The sequence below is a fragment of the Ictidomys tridecemlineatus genome, chromosome 6 (assembly GCF_052094955.1).
Source record: "Ictidomys tridecemlineatus isolate mIctTri1 chromosome 6, mIctTri1.hap1, whole genome shotgun sequence".
NCBI classification, from domain to species: Eukaryota; Metazoa; Chordata; class Mammalia; order Rodentia; family Sciuridae; genus Ictidomys; species Ictidomys tridecemlineatus.
The window spans coordinates 99,215,423-99,231,072 of NC_135482.1; the positions used below are offsets into that span (position 1 = coordinate 99,215,423).

At 37.8% G+C, this 15,650-nt stretch overlaps 1 protein-coding gene and 1 non-coding gene across 4 annotated transcripts in view; both read right to left on the bottom strand.

Moving 5' to 3' along the window:
• Positions 1-15,650, bottom strand: part of Slc2a3 (solute carrier family 2 member 3) — an 86,682-nt gene that overhangs the window by 59,633 nt on the left and 11,399 nt on the right. The gene's annotated exons all lie outside the window — the stretch shown is intronic.
• Trnat-ugu (transfer RNA threonine (anticodon UGU)) lies at positions 14,153-14,225 on the bottom strand. The gene has a single exon. It is a non-coding gene; the product is annotated as a tRNA-Thr (tRNA).

Consider the following 15,650-nt stretch of genomic DNA (forward strand, 5'->3'; position numbering starts at 1 on the left):
TCCCATGATAGGGTTCTCTCTTAAATAATAATAACAACAATGTTTGTGCTTCAAGAAATATCATCAAGAAAGTGAAAATCCAGGGCCAGGCAGGATGACACATCCCTATAAACCTAGCAACTCAGAGGCCGAAGCAGGAGGATTCCAAGTTTGAGAATGTTTCCTAAAAAGCCTGGAGATGTGGCTCAGGGTTGCTCCAGGGTTGAATCCCTAATAACACACTTTTACACACACACACACACACACACACACAGTAAAAATACAGCCTACATAATAGGAGAAATTATTTGCAACACGTATCTTATAATGCACATATCCTAAATATTTGATAATTTACAACTCAGTAAAAGACAACCCAATTTAAAAATGGGCAAAAGAAAGACTCTTCTCCACTAGACATATAATATATAAGTCCAAAAAGCAATAAATGCTTGACATTAAAGAAATATAAATCTGCTGAGTGTGGTGGTGCACGCCTATAATCCAGCGGGCAGGGAGGCTGAGACAGGAGGATGGTGAATTCAAAGCCAGCCTTGGCAAAAGCTAGGTGCTAGTGGTAGGCAACTCAGTGAGACCCTGTCTCTAAATGACATATAAAATAAAATAGGGCTGGGGATGTGGCTTAATGGTTCAGTCCCCTGAATTCAATCCCTGGGTACCAAAAAAAGAAAAAAAGGAAGAAATACAATGAAACCCACAATGAGATACCAATTCATACCTACTCAAATAGGCTACAGTAATAAAAATAATAATACTAACAAATTTTGTTGGTGCAGATACTGAGAAATGACAAATTTCATATATTGCTGAGGGAGTATAAAATGGCATACATTGTCCCACTTTGAAAAGAGATTGGCAGTTCCTTATAAAGTTAAACGTAAGGGCTAGAAAAGTAGTTCTGGGGTAAAGCATTTGCCCAGCAAGCAAAAGGGCCATGATTTCCATTATCCAGCAACACCAAAAAAAAAAAAAAAAAAAGAAGAAAAGAAAAAGAGAAAAAAATAGCATTTAAATGTCACAAGAGAAATGTGGAAATAACCTAAATATCTAAAGGAATTTTATTTTTGGTACTGGGGTTGGAACTCAGGGCCTCAAGAGTACTAGGCAGGCACTCTACTGCTTAACTACAAAACTACAACCCCACCTCCAGGAATTTTTTAAAAAGAATATTCTCACCTCAAACTATTATTACTTCAACTTACTGGTTCCAACTGCAATGAGATATATATATATATATATATATATATATTTCAATTTCTCAGGCACGCCAAGCTCTTTTGTACCACAGGGCCCTATTTATAAGCTCCCTCTGTCAATCAAGAAGGCTCTTCCTGTGCCAGGTACAGTGGAGCACACCTGTAATCCCAGCAACTCAGGAAGTTGAAGCAGGAGGATCTGGAGTTCAAAGCCAGGCTCAGCAGATTAGCAAGGCACTTAGCAACTCAGTGAGACCCTGTCTCTAAATAAGAATATTTTGAAAAAGGGTTGGGGATGTGGCTCAGTGATTAAGCTGCCCTGGGTTCAATCCCCAGTATCCCCCCCCAAAAAAAAGATAGGCTGGGGTTGTGGTTCAGTGGTAGAGTGCTCACCTAGCATGTGCGTGAGGCCCTGGGTTCAATCCTTAGCACCATATAAAAATAAATAAATAAAGGTATTGTGTAAAAAAAAAATGAAAAGAAAAGAAAGCAAAGAAAGCTCTTCTCCCATGGCTAGCATATTCCTTTGGATTCTCTTCAATGTCACCATTTAGAGAGTTCTTCCCTAATTACCCTTCTTTTTTTTTTTTTTTTTTTTTTTTGAGAGTGAGAGAGGAGAGAGAGAGACTGACTCCATTTGCCAGATAGAGAATATATATCCTAAAGGCACTCTCTCCCCAAAGACTCACCTCTTCCAGCCACACCCAAAAAAAAATTTTTTTTTGAGAGTGAGAGAGGAGAGAGAGAGAGAGAGAGAGAGAGAGAGAGAGAGAGAGAGAGAGAGAGAGAATTTTTAATATTTATTTTTTAGTTCTCGGCGGACACAACATCTTTGTTTGTATGTGGTGCTGAGGATCGAACCGGGGTTGCACTCATGTCAGGCAAGTGCTACCGCTTGAGCCACATCCCCAGCCCCCCTAATTACCCTTCTTAAAGATCTTTTCTAGTACTTTCTGTTTAAATGCTTACTTACTTCAATACCCAATCTGGTTCCCATTACAGAGAAGCCTCTCAGTAGGAGTAGAATGAATAAAAGGTGTAGCCACAAATGAAATACATATAACTGTTTAAAACATGACTAAATATATTGATTTGAACAAGTGTCTAGATACATATTTCTTCACTATATATTTTTCATTTTGGATTATATTTATTTTACTTTTTCCCTTTATTAGTGTAATGTGTGTGTATGTGTGTATCTATCTATCTATTATATATATACACACACACATACATATACATATATATACCAGGGATTGAAGTCAGAGACACTCAACCACTGAGCCACATCCCCAGCCCACATGTACTACTGTACCCAGGCTCCCTGTATATTTTAAAATAATATATTTTGGGGCTGAGGTTGTGGTTCAGTGGTAGAGCGCTTGCCTAGCATTTGTGAGGCACTGGGTTCAATTCTCAGCACCACATATAAATGAATAAATAAATAAAAGTCCATCAACAACTAAAAAATATTTTTTAAAAATAATATATTTTCACTGTTAAAAATTTCAAAACCAACATTATTACCCTATAAACATGTATGATTGCAGTAGTGGAGTGACTCTGCACCATGTACAGCCAGGGGAATAAGAAGTTGTGCTCCAATTGTATACTATATGTCAAAATGCACTCTACTGTAAAATAAGTAAATTAATTAAAAAATAAAAATAAAATAAAAAGGTTAAAAAAATTTTCAAAAAAAGCCAGTTGCAGTGGTGTATGCCTGTAATCTCATTGGCTTGGAAGGTTGAGGCAGGAGGGTCAAAGTCAGCCTTAGCAACTAAGTGAGGCCCTAAGCAACTCAGTGAAACCCTGTCTCTAAATAAAATATAAAAAATAGCTGAGGATGTATGGCTTAGCAGAAGCACCTCTGGGTTCAGTCCCTGGTACAAACAAACAAACAAACAAACAAACAAAACAAACACACAAATGTAAAAATCAAAAAGTTAAAGACTTTCACAGCATTATTATTGTATTTCAAGTTTAACCATGGTTAAAAACTTGGGTGTATGTAATGCACACATATGGACACATATACTATTTTTGGACATAAAATCACAGATGAATACATATACTTACTCCACTTGTATACATGCACAATTTTAATTTTACAAAAATGGCATTATATAAGTACATATATCATTTCAGCATTTTGTTAATTTTTTTCATCCAACAGTCACAGACATTATTTCATTAGAGCACAGAACATACTGCACAGCGATCATAATATGGTAGGGGACACCATAATTTATTGTCCATTTAGATTGCTTTTCTATTTTAAATAATGCTGCAATAAACATTTTTTTTTGCATTTATTTATCTCTGTGTACTTCTGAGGGTATTTTGTAGGAAAATTCTGTATATCTAGAATTGGTAATTCAAAGATACACGTATTTTAAATTTTGAAAAATTGCTAGATTGCCATCTCCTAAAGTACTAACTTTTATTCCCATTAATTACATTATATCCCCATCAAAACTGAATATTGGGCTGGGGATGTGGCTCAAGCGGTAGCGTGCTCTTCTGGCATACGTGCAGCCTGGGTTCGATCCTCAGCACCACATACAAACAAAGATGTTGTGTCCGCCAAATACTAAAAAATAAATATTAAAATTCTCTTTCTCTCTCTCACTGTCTCTCACTCTCTCTTAAAAAAAAAAAGCCTGAATATTAATCATTCTTTTTAATGTGTCCAAACTTATACATGAAATGGAATGTCATTTCTATATTTAATATCAGTGAAATAGAGTATATTTACATATGCTTGTGTTCTTATTATGGTTGATAATGTTTTTGTGATTTATGTCCTCACATAAGATACTCATGATTACTTTAAAAAAAGCATTGGCAAGCTGGACAGCGTGGCGCCCACCTATAATCCTAGCAGTTTGGGAGGCTGAGGCAGAAGGATCGCCAAGTTCAAAGCCAGACTCAGCAATGGTGAGGTGCTAAGCAACTCAGTGAGACCCTGTCTCTAAATAAAATACAAAATAGGGCTGGGGATGTGGCTCAGTGGTCAAGTGCCCCTGAGTTCAATCCCCAGTACCAAAAAAAAAAAAAAAAAAAAGCCTAAAACAAAAAAGCAGTGGCAAAAAGTTATATTTAGAATAATCTAATTATTAGAAATAAATAAACTACAGAGAAACACATGTGCACAGGAAGAAAATATGAAACATTATAACAGTATTAACAGTAGCAAATTCAAGTAATTGGGATTATAGAAGTCTTTTGCTTATGCATTTTTCTAGAATTAAAACAAAAGAAAACAAAAAACAAAGAATAGGGCTGTAGGTTTAATTTGGTGGAAGAGTGCTTTCTAGCATGTGCGAGACCCTGGATTCCATCGCCAATACTGCAAACAAAACAAGACAGAAATGAAAACAAGTATGCTTAATTTCATAGTAAAAATAATATTGAGTAAAATAAAATGTATACAAATGGGATTATATATTTGTTGTGCTTAAATCTCTTCAATGGCTTGCCGTCAACAGAATAAAATTCATATTGATTAATATAGTACTCAGGGCCTTACATAATTTATCTTAGTTTACATTCTTTTTCACTTCTATCTAGTTAGTCACACCAAACTATCTCTGCACTCTTTTTCTTGCTTAAAATATAGTTTTTTACCATTTCTGTGAGTGTATGTAATATATACACATGATATTCTGAACCCACTGCCAGTTTCTCAGTCCTAATCATCATCATCTTTTAGTATAATAGCTTCCTGACTTGTCTTTTCAGTGCACTCAGTGATCTTTCAAATGTTCAAATGTTCCTTCATTCTTTTAAACTCTTAGAAACAATAAGTATGCTTTCCTTAGGGTTTATACAACATTTATAAAAAAAATAACAGCTCTATTATGGGACTAACCATAATCCTATGGTCTACATATTTGATTCCTTTTGTTTTCTTCCAGTGCTTAGCATTATAAAAGCTACAGTTGTGTGGAAGAGAATGACAACAGGTAATGTCACTGTGGGGTATTAGTCTATTGTTAGAATGGGAAGCACAGATTTATAGGACTTCTAAACTCCTGTGGGGATACAGCTAAGACTGCAGATTGTGTCTGATTATGTATACATCAGAGTATGTGACTTGGTGCTCCTCATGGAGTTTGATGGTACCAGACTTCCAGTCTAGCATGGGGAATGCTGGAGACAGACACAGAGTTCCAGCAAGAGGTGAGTGTAAAAAGACTGGCTCTGTGAGAATATAAATTGATCAATAACTGAAGACTAAGTAGTAGTTACTTTAACAAAGTAAGATGAAGGGAGATAGGAGAAAAAAGTGTTCTAAGTTTTGGTACAGTGAGAGTAAAACCTTGAAAGACAGGGTGTGGTATGTCTTGATCCTGCAAGAATGCAGCCTGGCTGCAGCAAAGATGATTCAAGAGTGAGAAGAGGTCAGGGGGCTGGGGTGTAGCTCAGTTGGTAGAGTGCTTGTGCAAGACAAGCATAAGGGCCTGGGTTCAATCCCCAGCACCAAAAAATAAAAATAAAAAAAGGAGTGAGAAGAGGTCAGGAGGTAGACAGGGATTTATCATAAGTGGCCAAATATGACAGGCATGCCAGGTCAAGAAGTATGGACTTTGTTCTGAATACCACAAAGAGCTAAAAGGTTAAGAACTGTAATAACATGATCAGATGTGAATTTTAGAAAGATCACTGAGTGCACTGAAAAAATAAGGAGGCTGTTATACTAAAAGATGATGATGATTAGGACTGAGATATACTGGCAGTGGGCTTGGAATATCAAGTATCAAAAGAACTTAAAAAGTATATCTAATGCAAAACTTTTTTTTTTTTTTTAATTTTTTTTTTTTAATACTTATTTTTTTCAGTTTTCGGCAGGGAGAACATGTTTGCCTGCATGTGGTGCTGAGGATCAAACCTGGGCCGCACGCATGCCAGGCGAGCGCGCTACCGCTTGAGCCACATCCCCAGCCCCAAAACTTTGTTTTTAAGTAAACTTTCTAGAGAAGCAGGTCTCATGATTTTTCCCCCCTCAATATAGATGGAAAAAATAAGGAATAGCTGTGACAAAGCAGGAAAAATAACAAAACTTGACCTTGGGGTATTCATTCAATAAATATTTATTGATCAACTACTAAAAAATCAGGCCCTCTTGGCACTATTTTCTGTATACTCATAGAAATATATTGTATTCTTATGGTTTAAAGCCATTGCTAAGTATCCAAAAAGTGCTATCTGCTCATGAAAAACAGTTTTTCTGAGGGCTAGTGGCCTTCCTTTGTAGAAGGAAGACTTCAGAAAATATTCAGCTAATCTCAGTTTCTTTTTATTCATCTCTAATTGTTCCATATCACTTTCCCTCTCCTGCTGAGTATTTATCACAGCCACGTTGGAGCCATAGATAAGACTTTAAGACCTAAGAACAAAAGGCATTTGGAATGTTGTGTACTCAGACAAGGAGAGGAGTCTGGGAGAGGGCATAGGCAACAATAGGGAAAAAGTGAGGCAGGCTGACAATCTCCTGGCAGTAGGTAAAAGAAGCACTGTATAGAAAGTCCTCACATGTCCTGCAGATAACTGGTCAGGGTTAAGATTTAAAAGTTAGGTTCTAGGTGATTAGATGATCTCCAAGGTCCTTTGCAGTTCTCTAACATTTTACAATGCTCATTGCAAAATAGCACCAAGGTTGATTTGTAAAGAGAAATAAATCCTACTTAAAATTAGGATTAGGATTTTAGATTTATAGATAAATCTGGGATTAGAAATTTTCTGGGACTTGATATAGTTCCTTCAGTAGATTTCTGTAAAAGCCATTCAAAACATTAATAATTTTTCGCTTCTAACTTTTGGCTCCTCTTACCATCCAAACATCTGTAAGACAAAAAACTATTAGTTAGGGAAGTTTGTAGAGTATGTGTGTTTTCCTCAGTACTAGGAATGCAACCCAAGGACTTGCACATGTTAGGCAACAAGCACTCCACTATTACATCCCAAGGCCCAACAATGTTTGTTTATTTATTTATTTATTTATTTTTAGTTGTAGATGGACACAATACCTTTATTTTATTTGTGTTTATTTTTTATATGGTGCTGGGGAATAAACCTAGTGCCTCACGAATGCTAGGCAAACACTCTACCACTGAGCCACAACCCTGGCCCTGCAATGTATTTGAAGTAATCTTTGTTTCCTCTCTTCTTTCCCTCGTCCCCCACCCCTACCCCAAGAGAAGGAGAAGAGTAATTTCTTCTTAATAAGAGAGACAAAAGAAACAGAAGAAAAAAAAACAACAACAATAAAAAAACCCAGGACATTCTATTAGATTTGAATTTCAGATAAACAATGATGAATTTGTGTACTTGTGATTGAATTCAGGAGCATTCTATCTCTGCGCTTCATGACCAGACGTTTTTATTTTATTTTGAATCAAGCCCAGGCTGATCCCACTTTCCCAAGTAGCTGGGATTACAGGCATGTACCACACCAGTTCTTTTTCTTTCTTTTTTTTTTTTTTTTTTTAAGAGAGATAGAGAATTTTTAATATTTACTTTTTAGTTTTCGGTGGACACTGATTATATGTCGTGCTGAGGATTGAACCTGGGCCGCACACATGCCAGGCGAGCGTGCTACCGCTTGAGCCACATCCCCAGCCCCATCAGAGGGCCGCACACATGCCAGGCGAGCGTGCTACCGCTTGAGCCACATCCCCAGCCCCATCAGCTATTTTTCTTTAAAGTGTAAGTATGTCACATAAAAGATATGGAGATACCTATGCCAAAAAAATTATTTTTGGTCTGCCTTTTTTTTTTTTAAGTTGTAGATATACACAATACATTTATTTTGTTTATTTTTATATGGTGCCTGGGATTGAACCCAGTGCCTCATGCATGCTAGGCAAGTGTTCTACCACTGAGCCACAACCTGGGCCCCTTGTCTGGCAATTCTAAACAGAGGTTGATAAAGTTCTGTTTCACCTCAGATTGTTAAGAGGATTAATTAAATCAGATAGAGTAAATACCTAATAAAATTCTTAGGCTAAAGAATATACTACTGATATATTTTAATTATTTATGTGTAGACTGTCCATAAAAAGTCAAACTCTAGTCACCCAGTATACTTCTGGTTCATTTTTCCCTGACATTGATCTACCTTAGCTATGAAAACAGTAATATTTAATAATGGGTAAAACATAATTATTAAAGTAAATCTGCTAGTAATATCGAAAGGGTCATAAATTATTGTGGGTTAGTCACACAATAGCAGTCTTTAAAAAAATTTTTTTTTTTAGTTGTCAAAATGTTGTTTTTTTTTTTTTTTTTTTTTTGGTACCAGGGATGAAATCAGTGGCACTCAACCACTGAGCCACATCCTCAAACCTATTTTGTGTTTTGAGACTGAGTTGCTTAGCACCTCACTTTTGTTGAGGCTGGCTTTGAACTTGAAATCCTCCTGCCTCAGCCTTTCGAGCTGCTGCGATTACAGGCATGTGCCACCAAGCTGGCTTGTATTTTATTTATTTATATGTGGTGTTGAGAATTGAACCCAGTGTCTCACACATGTTAGGCAAGCTCTGTACCACTGAGCTATAAAGCCAGCCCACACAATAGCTTTCTTCAGTACAAATAATTGGCTTTACATTGGGCAGTTTCAAATGTTAGAAAGCATTCACTATATAAAGTGGAAGGCCTTTTACAAACTGTATGACTTTGGCCAAGTTGTACTTTAAGGTTTATATATAAAGAGTATTAATGGAAGGATTAAATAATACATGTTAAGGTTCTTTGTAAAACTGGAAAGTACTAAGTTATTATTATCCTGAGTCTCACACAGCGTGGAATTCAGGATTCCTTGAACCAGAAGTCTTACAATAGCTTAGTCCACAGGCAGACTTTCCACACAACATTTCTCTTCATATGTAGCTTGTGAAATCAGTGAAGTAACATTGGCCCATTGCGATGACTTCATCATTTCCCAGGGAAACTCCATGACTCCCACACTGGATATTAGGCAATCCATCTTTATATCCTCTTAAGATAGTTATGTCAGTTTTAGTTGCTATTTGTTTTCTGATGACTTTTTCCCTTGTTCCCCAAATGGTTGGATCAACAACATTGAGAACTTAAAAATCAATCTAAGCAGGCCATATAATTCTCCTATAGCTTTTTATTCTCCTAGATCAGGTTGGGATGCCCCTGTTATGCTAAATACCACTTTCTCTAATCCACAATTACTCCTTCCTTATGTATCAGCCTCATAACATAAAATGAACTTAAAAGAATAATTTAAAAATAATTAGCTATATCATGTTCAAAATTTTATTTTTAGTATAAAAATCATATGTAAAATTCTGACTACTTTGGTCACAAGTTTTTTGATTTAATAGCCTTCAAATTTGAATACCTGTTTTATTTTGCTTTTGGTTCCAGGGATTTAATCCAGGGGTGCTTAACTACTGAGCCACATCCTCAGCCTTCTTTATTTCTGAGATAGGGTCTCAATAAATTGCTGAGGCTGGCCTCAAACTTTCAATTTTCCTGCCTCAGCCTCCTGAGTCACTGGGATTACAGGTGTGTGCCACCATACCTGGCCATACCTGTTTTAACTGAAGTAATTTTCCACATTTTGGGTTTTTATGTGTTTTCTTTCCTAAAACTTGTTTTCTTGAGAATGTGCTTGGTTTACTCCTTTTTATTCTCTACTCTTTTCATTATTTTCTTCTACTTTGAAAAAGAAAGGCTTATCTCTAACCGATCTTAAACTTTTGTGGGGGGCAATACTCTGTTTTAAGTCTAGGGGCACTCAACCACACTGAGCTACATTCCCCAGCCCCTTTTTTTCTTTTATTTTTAGACAAGTTTTCCCCAAGTTGCCTAGGCTGGCATTCCAGGGTTCAATCCCCACCACTGGAACAACAACAACAAACGGGTAAGATGGTTGGCACAGACTCTTTCTTTTGGGGGTAGTAGGGTTGGAACTAGGGGCACTCTACCACTGAGCTATATCCTGGATACTTTTTATTTTGAGATAGTGACTCGATAATTTGCCAGTGATGGCCTTGAATTTACAGTCTTCCTGTCTCAGCCTCCTGAGTAGCTGGGATTACAGGTATACACCCACCACTGCACCTAACTTAACATTTTTATTTGAAATTAAAAAAAAAAAAAAAAGTAGTAAGACTTGATCTGCTCATGGGCTTGCCATGAACAAAGACTTTGACGCTTTTGTTTATATTTCCATAAATTGAATAAGCTAAGTCTGTATGCCAAAGTTTAAAGAAAAAAAGTTAAAAATCTAAAATGCCTTTATGTATGACTGCACAGTTTGCGGGGACAAGTGGAGGCTGAAACCTTTCTGTGTATGTCTTAGAGTAGACAGAGGAAAAATACAGCTTGTATTGGTCAGGGGCTGCTCCCTAGCCAGAGAACTCAGCACTTGTTTCTTTGTATAAGGGCACATCCTTAGAAAACCTGTTTTTCCCTACAGCAGCACCTTTTCCTAATTTGCACAAAAGCACTGGAAAGGCTAGCAGTGGCCCTGAATGCATGTTTTCTGTATACTAGATAGCAAAAGTTAATCCCTAGAAGCAACTTAAACATATTTTATTCCTCGATGTCCTGATGTGTAAGGGGGTTACATAGTTTTCAAAGTTATTTTGGGAGTAAACAGAGAAAAAAAAAGTGTTGAAGATGGTTGCTTTTTTTCAGTGATGCCTGGGTGCCTCTTCCCCACCCTATACCACAAGACTACAAGTCTCTTCCTTTCTCTTTGGTTCCTCCTTTTAGCTGCTGCTGCTGCTTTAAACAATGAATAATTTCTTAAAATAGTTGATTTAAGCATCTGCATTGGTGATTTTGTCCTCAACTCCTGGTTCAATACTGATGGAAGCAACCTGTTTGACCACCTCAGAAGGCCTGTGTTTGTTAGTGAATCATTTGTGGGTTCTCCTCTGGAAACCATTCTAGGTCTTAGAACTTTTCCAAGATGTTTTTCTCCTAGTGATTCCCACAGTCTCCATGGGCATCTGAATTGGTCCTCCACATTGAGATTGTTTTCTTTAGAACCTCAGATCAATTCAGCACATAGCTTCTCTGGGGAATTCACTTACAGTGGGTTAGAGTAATTCTAATTCGAGACTAGCCACCTCGTTCCAGGGGTATCTTTACTGATTTGCTAGTTCTTCCGGGAGAGCAAAACTTGGGGCGTCAGGAGCAGAGTTGGTCTCTTAATTCTTAAAAGCCCACCTGTACCCTTGATTCCAGCCACTGCCTTTCCTTTTACTTTCTTCCTGATCTCCTCTCCAATTTTTTTCAAATTTACTCTCCTCTCCCGAGGGCTTTACCTCCTGGGCCTAATTATATACAGCAATCTGCTTGGCACCAGTCTTACCTCAGCTATCCTAAGGCTAATTTTTGAATTTTTTTCTCTTTTCTCTTGGACAGAGAAACACCCAGTACCGGGAGAGGTGCCATAAAGACATACACCGCCACCTGGCGGCCTACTGCCAAATAGATCTTGCAATACCAAGGACGGTATTAGCTCCATAGCAACAGGCCCTTGGAGGCGGATTCCTGAAGGCACCAGTCGTGGGTGGGACACAACAGCTCCTGCTTTGGTAACAGCATTTCCCCTGCCTGTAATTATCTTTCCAAGTTTATTTCCCTGGAAATTCTTTTTATCTTTCAAAATCTACCGAAAATGCCACTTTCCCCATGAATCCCTTCCTCATCTTTCAAGTTAAGAGTAGCTCACTCATCTCAAGAGTATCACAGAGCAGGTTCAGCATGTCATTTGCCACTCTTCTGAAGCTCCTCATTGCCTATCTCAAACGTTTCTCATCTGTTAGTCCCCTCAAAAACTCAACTCCTTTGAAGTTCAAGCCATCAGGATATTACAATCATGTGCTGATCCCCTGGGTCACTTCCTCTCATTTCCTGAAGATTTTAAAACTTGACTCATTCTCTTGGTTTTAAACCACTCCCACTGTCAACTTCATGGAGACAGTTTGTCCAGTACACTGGCCTCTCACTTTCTTGTCCACTTATTTCCAATCATCTGTCTTATCTCCATGGCAATACCCTAGCCTTAGTCATTAATAAAAATGTACCCTTCCCACACCTCTACTCACACTCAAACTGACTGCTTTAAATAATAAATACTACCATCAGTGGTCATTCACAGTGCCTCTCATACTAACCACCCATCACTTTCTCTCCCAAGATTTTTTTTTTTTTTTTTTTTTTGGTATCGGGATTGAACCCAGGGTCACTTTACCACTAAGTTCATCCCCAGTCCTTTTTACTTTTGAGACAGGATCTTGCTAAATTGCCTGGGCCTGAGTCTCTGGAATCTCTGGGATTACAGGCTTGAATCACCATGCCTGGCTTCTACAAAAATTTGATAGAACACAGTCTGATGGGCATGGTGGCCCACGCCTATAATCCCAGCAGCTCAGGATCACAATTTCAAAGCCAGCCTCAGCAACTTAGCAAGGCCTTAAGCAACTTAGCAAGACCCTGTCTCTAAATAAAAAATAAAAAAGAGCTGGCTCAATGATTAAGCACCCCTGGGTTCAATCCCTGGTAACAACAAACAACAACAACAACAAAAAAGGCAGTCTCTAAATTATCAAGTCTATCAATTTTTCGTTGCCTCATCACTTTCCTTCTGTTTTGACTTTTCACTTCAACCAATTTAAATTCTCTGATTGATCAACTCCAAGACTGCCTTGCATAAACTTGAAATTACCTGGCACTTCCTTCCCTCCTGTTATATTCCATAGTAAAATTCCAACCCTTGGTTAAATCCAGCTCTACTTACTCTTCTTGCCTATACTTACTAATTAAATAAACATAGCTAGAGAAAAGTCCACACTGTGCTAACTAATTTCAAGTTAAAGTTAGGATATAAACTGAAGCAAACCCTTAGCACTGCTCTGCAGAGCTTTACTTCCCAAATCAATTTATTGCCGCAGGGCAGAAAAGTGTTTACTTCTGGGATAGTGATAAGGCTAGGGGGAATCCTTAATTCCTGTAAGATTCTATTCTATTCTTAGTGGTAGTAGGTATTGAACCTAGGGCCTCAGACACACTAGGCAAGCACTCTTATCACTGAGCTACATCCCTTACTCTTCTAGTTTATTTTTGAGACAGGGTCTCCCTAAATTGTTGAGGTTGGCCTTGAGTTTATGAGCTTCCTGCTTCAGCCTCCCTAGTAGCTGAGCTACTATGCCTGGCAAAATTCTTTCTTAGCCAGTGTGATGGGTATCAAGGTGTACATTTTTTTAAAAAAATTATTTAAAAAACATCTTTTTTTAGTTGTAGTTGGACACAATACCTTTATTTTTATGTGGTGCTGAGGATGGAACCCAGCACCCTGCCCGTGCTAGGCGATAGCTGTACCACTGTGCCAAAACCCTAGCCCATTAAAAAAATTCTTACAATGAACAGACTCCTTCATGGCCATTAAATAAATAATTCTCTTGGTTTATGCACTACTCAAGATGAGAACCCCATATGTGTGCTTCTATTTATTTATTTATTTTGCCATGCTGAGGATTGAGCCCAGGCCTCAAGCATGACAGGCAAATACTCTACCACTGAACTAGCCCTGTGTTCCCATTTAAAGCAAAATTCTTTCTGTTTAATACATGCCCTGTGTCTTTTGGCTTTGTCCCTATGCCTTTGTTTGAAGGCTCCACTCAAGGTCAAGAAACTTCAATTTACCAGATGGTCAGTTCTGTACTGTTTTTATGCAAAAAATTATATCTGGTAAAACTGACCACTCCCTCCATGTTTAATTTTCCTGGTATTTGATACACCAATCTGTCCTGTTTTTTTTTTTTTTTTTCAGTACCGGGGATTGAAACCCAGGGATGCTCTACCACTGAGCCTCATCTCATTCCTTTCTATTTTTATTTTGAGACAGAGAGAGTCTTGCATTATGCAGGCTGGCTTTGAACTTTTTTTTTTTTTTTTTTTTTTTGTGGTGGTACTGAGGATTGAACCCAGGGCCTTGTGCATACAAGGCAAGCACTCTACCAACTGAGCTATATCCCCAATCCCTGACCCTGAATTGAGCTTCCTGCCTTAGCTTCCTAAGTAGCTGGGATTATAGACATGTGCCACTGTGCCTAATTCTAGTTTCTACATTCTCACTATATTTTCTCAGCATTTCTGAATGTTGCTGTGTCCTCAAGTTTCAATCCTCAAAATACTTTTCTTTAACACTCACTCCCTGGGTTTTCCTCAAGGCCTGTGCCTTTAATTATTATCCATATCAAATCTGAGTCTCCAACCTAGACCTTATCTCTGAGCTGCAGACTTGATGTCTACACCACAATGGCTAATAGGAATCTCAAACTTAAGAGTGCTCCAAGCTCTTGCCCCAACTGCTTCTCCCCCCAATTTTCCCATCTCAAGATGGCTTAAACCAAAAACAGGAACTGGTTTTGATTTCTGTATTCCCTTTATCCCCTCCCCAATTCATCAGCAACTGAATCCAACTGTTTCTCCTAGCCCAGTTACTACCACACTTCCCAGCACCACATTATCTCTACCTTGGATTCAAATGATAACTGATTTCTCTGCCTTTGTATGCTCTCATGTGGTCCATTCTCTAACCAACAGCAAAAGTGATCTCTTAGAAACATAAATTTGATCTTATTTCTCCCCTGTCAAAACCTCTGGAGTGACCTTCTATCATATGTAGAATAAAAAAATTAAAACAGCTCTTCATGAACTTTAAGTTCAATGTGATCTGGCTCAAGGCTGTTTCTCTAGTAGCATTTCCTACAACTCTTTCTGCTATACCACAACTCCTCCTTCCTGTTTTTTAATCCATCAGGCATACAATGGTCCATGGGTCAAATGCAGCCTGTAGTTTTATATTCTCTTTTTGAGATAATTGTGAATCCACAATCAGTTGTAAAAACAAGTAATACAGTCTAATATATTCACCTAGTTTCCCTAATGGCAGTATCTTGTTTAATGGTACAATATCACAAACAGGAAATGGTGTTGATGTAATCCACCCATCTTGAATTCAGATTTTAAGTTTTACATGCATTCATTTGAGTATGTATGTTATTCAGTTCTTTGCAATTTTTTTTTTCCAATTACTGGGGTTTTTTCCAGTGCTTCAAGCCTGCTCAGCAAGTGCTCCAATGCTAAATTATGCTCCAATCTTTTTTTAGATGTAATGTTTTGCCAAGTTGCCCAGGTTGGCCTGGAACTTGCAATCTTCCTGCCAAAGGAGTAGCTGGGATTACAGGCATGTGCCACCAAACCTGGTTTGTTTTTTTTTTATCACATGTAGATTCATATTGCCATAATCAAGATATGGAATGTAGCATCAGAAGAATCGATCATGTTTCCTTTATTAGTCAGTCATCTCTCCCTGAAACCCAATCACTAGCAACCACTATGTCAATTTTGTTATTTTACATATATTATACAAATGGGATCATACAGTATTTGAGATTG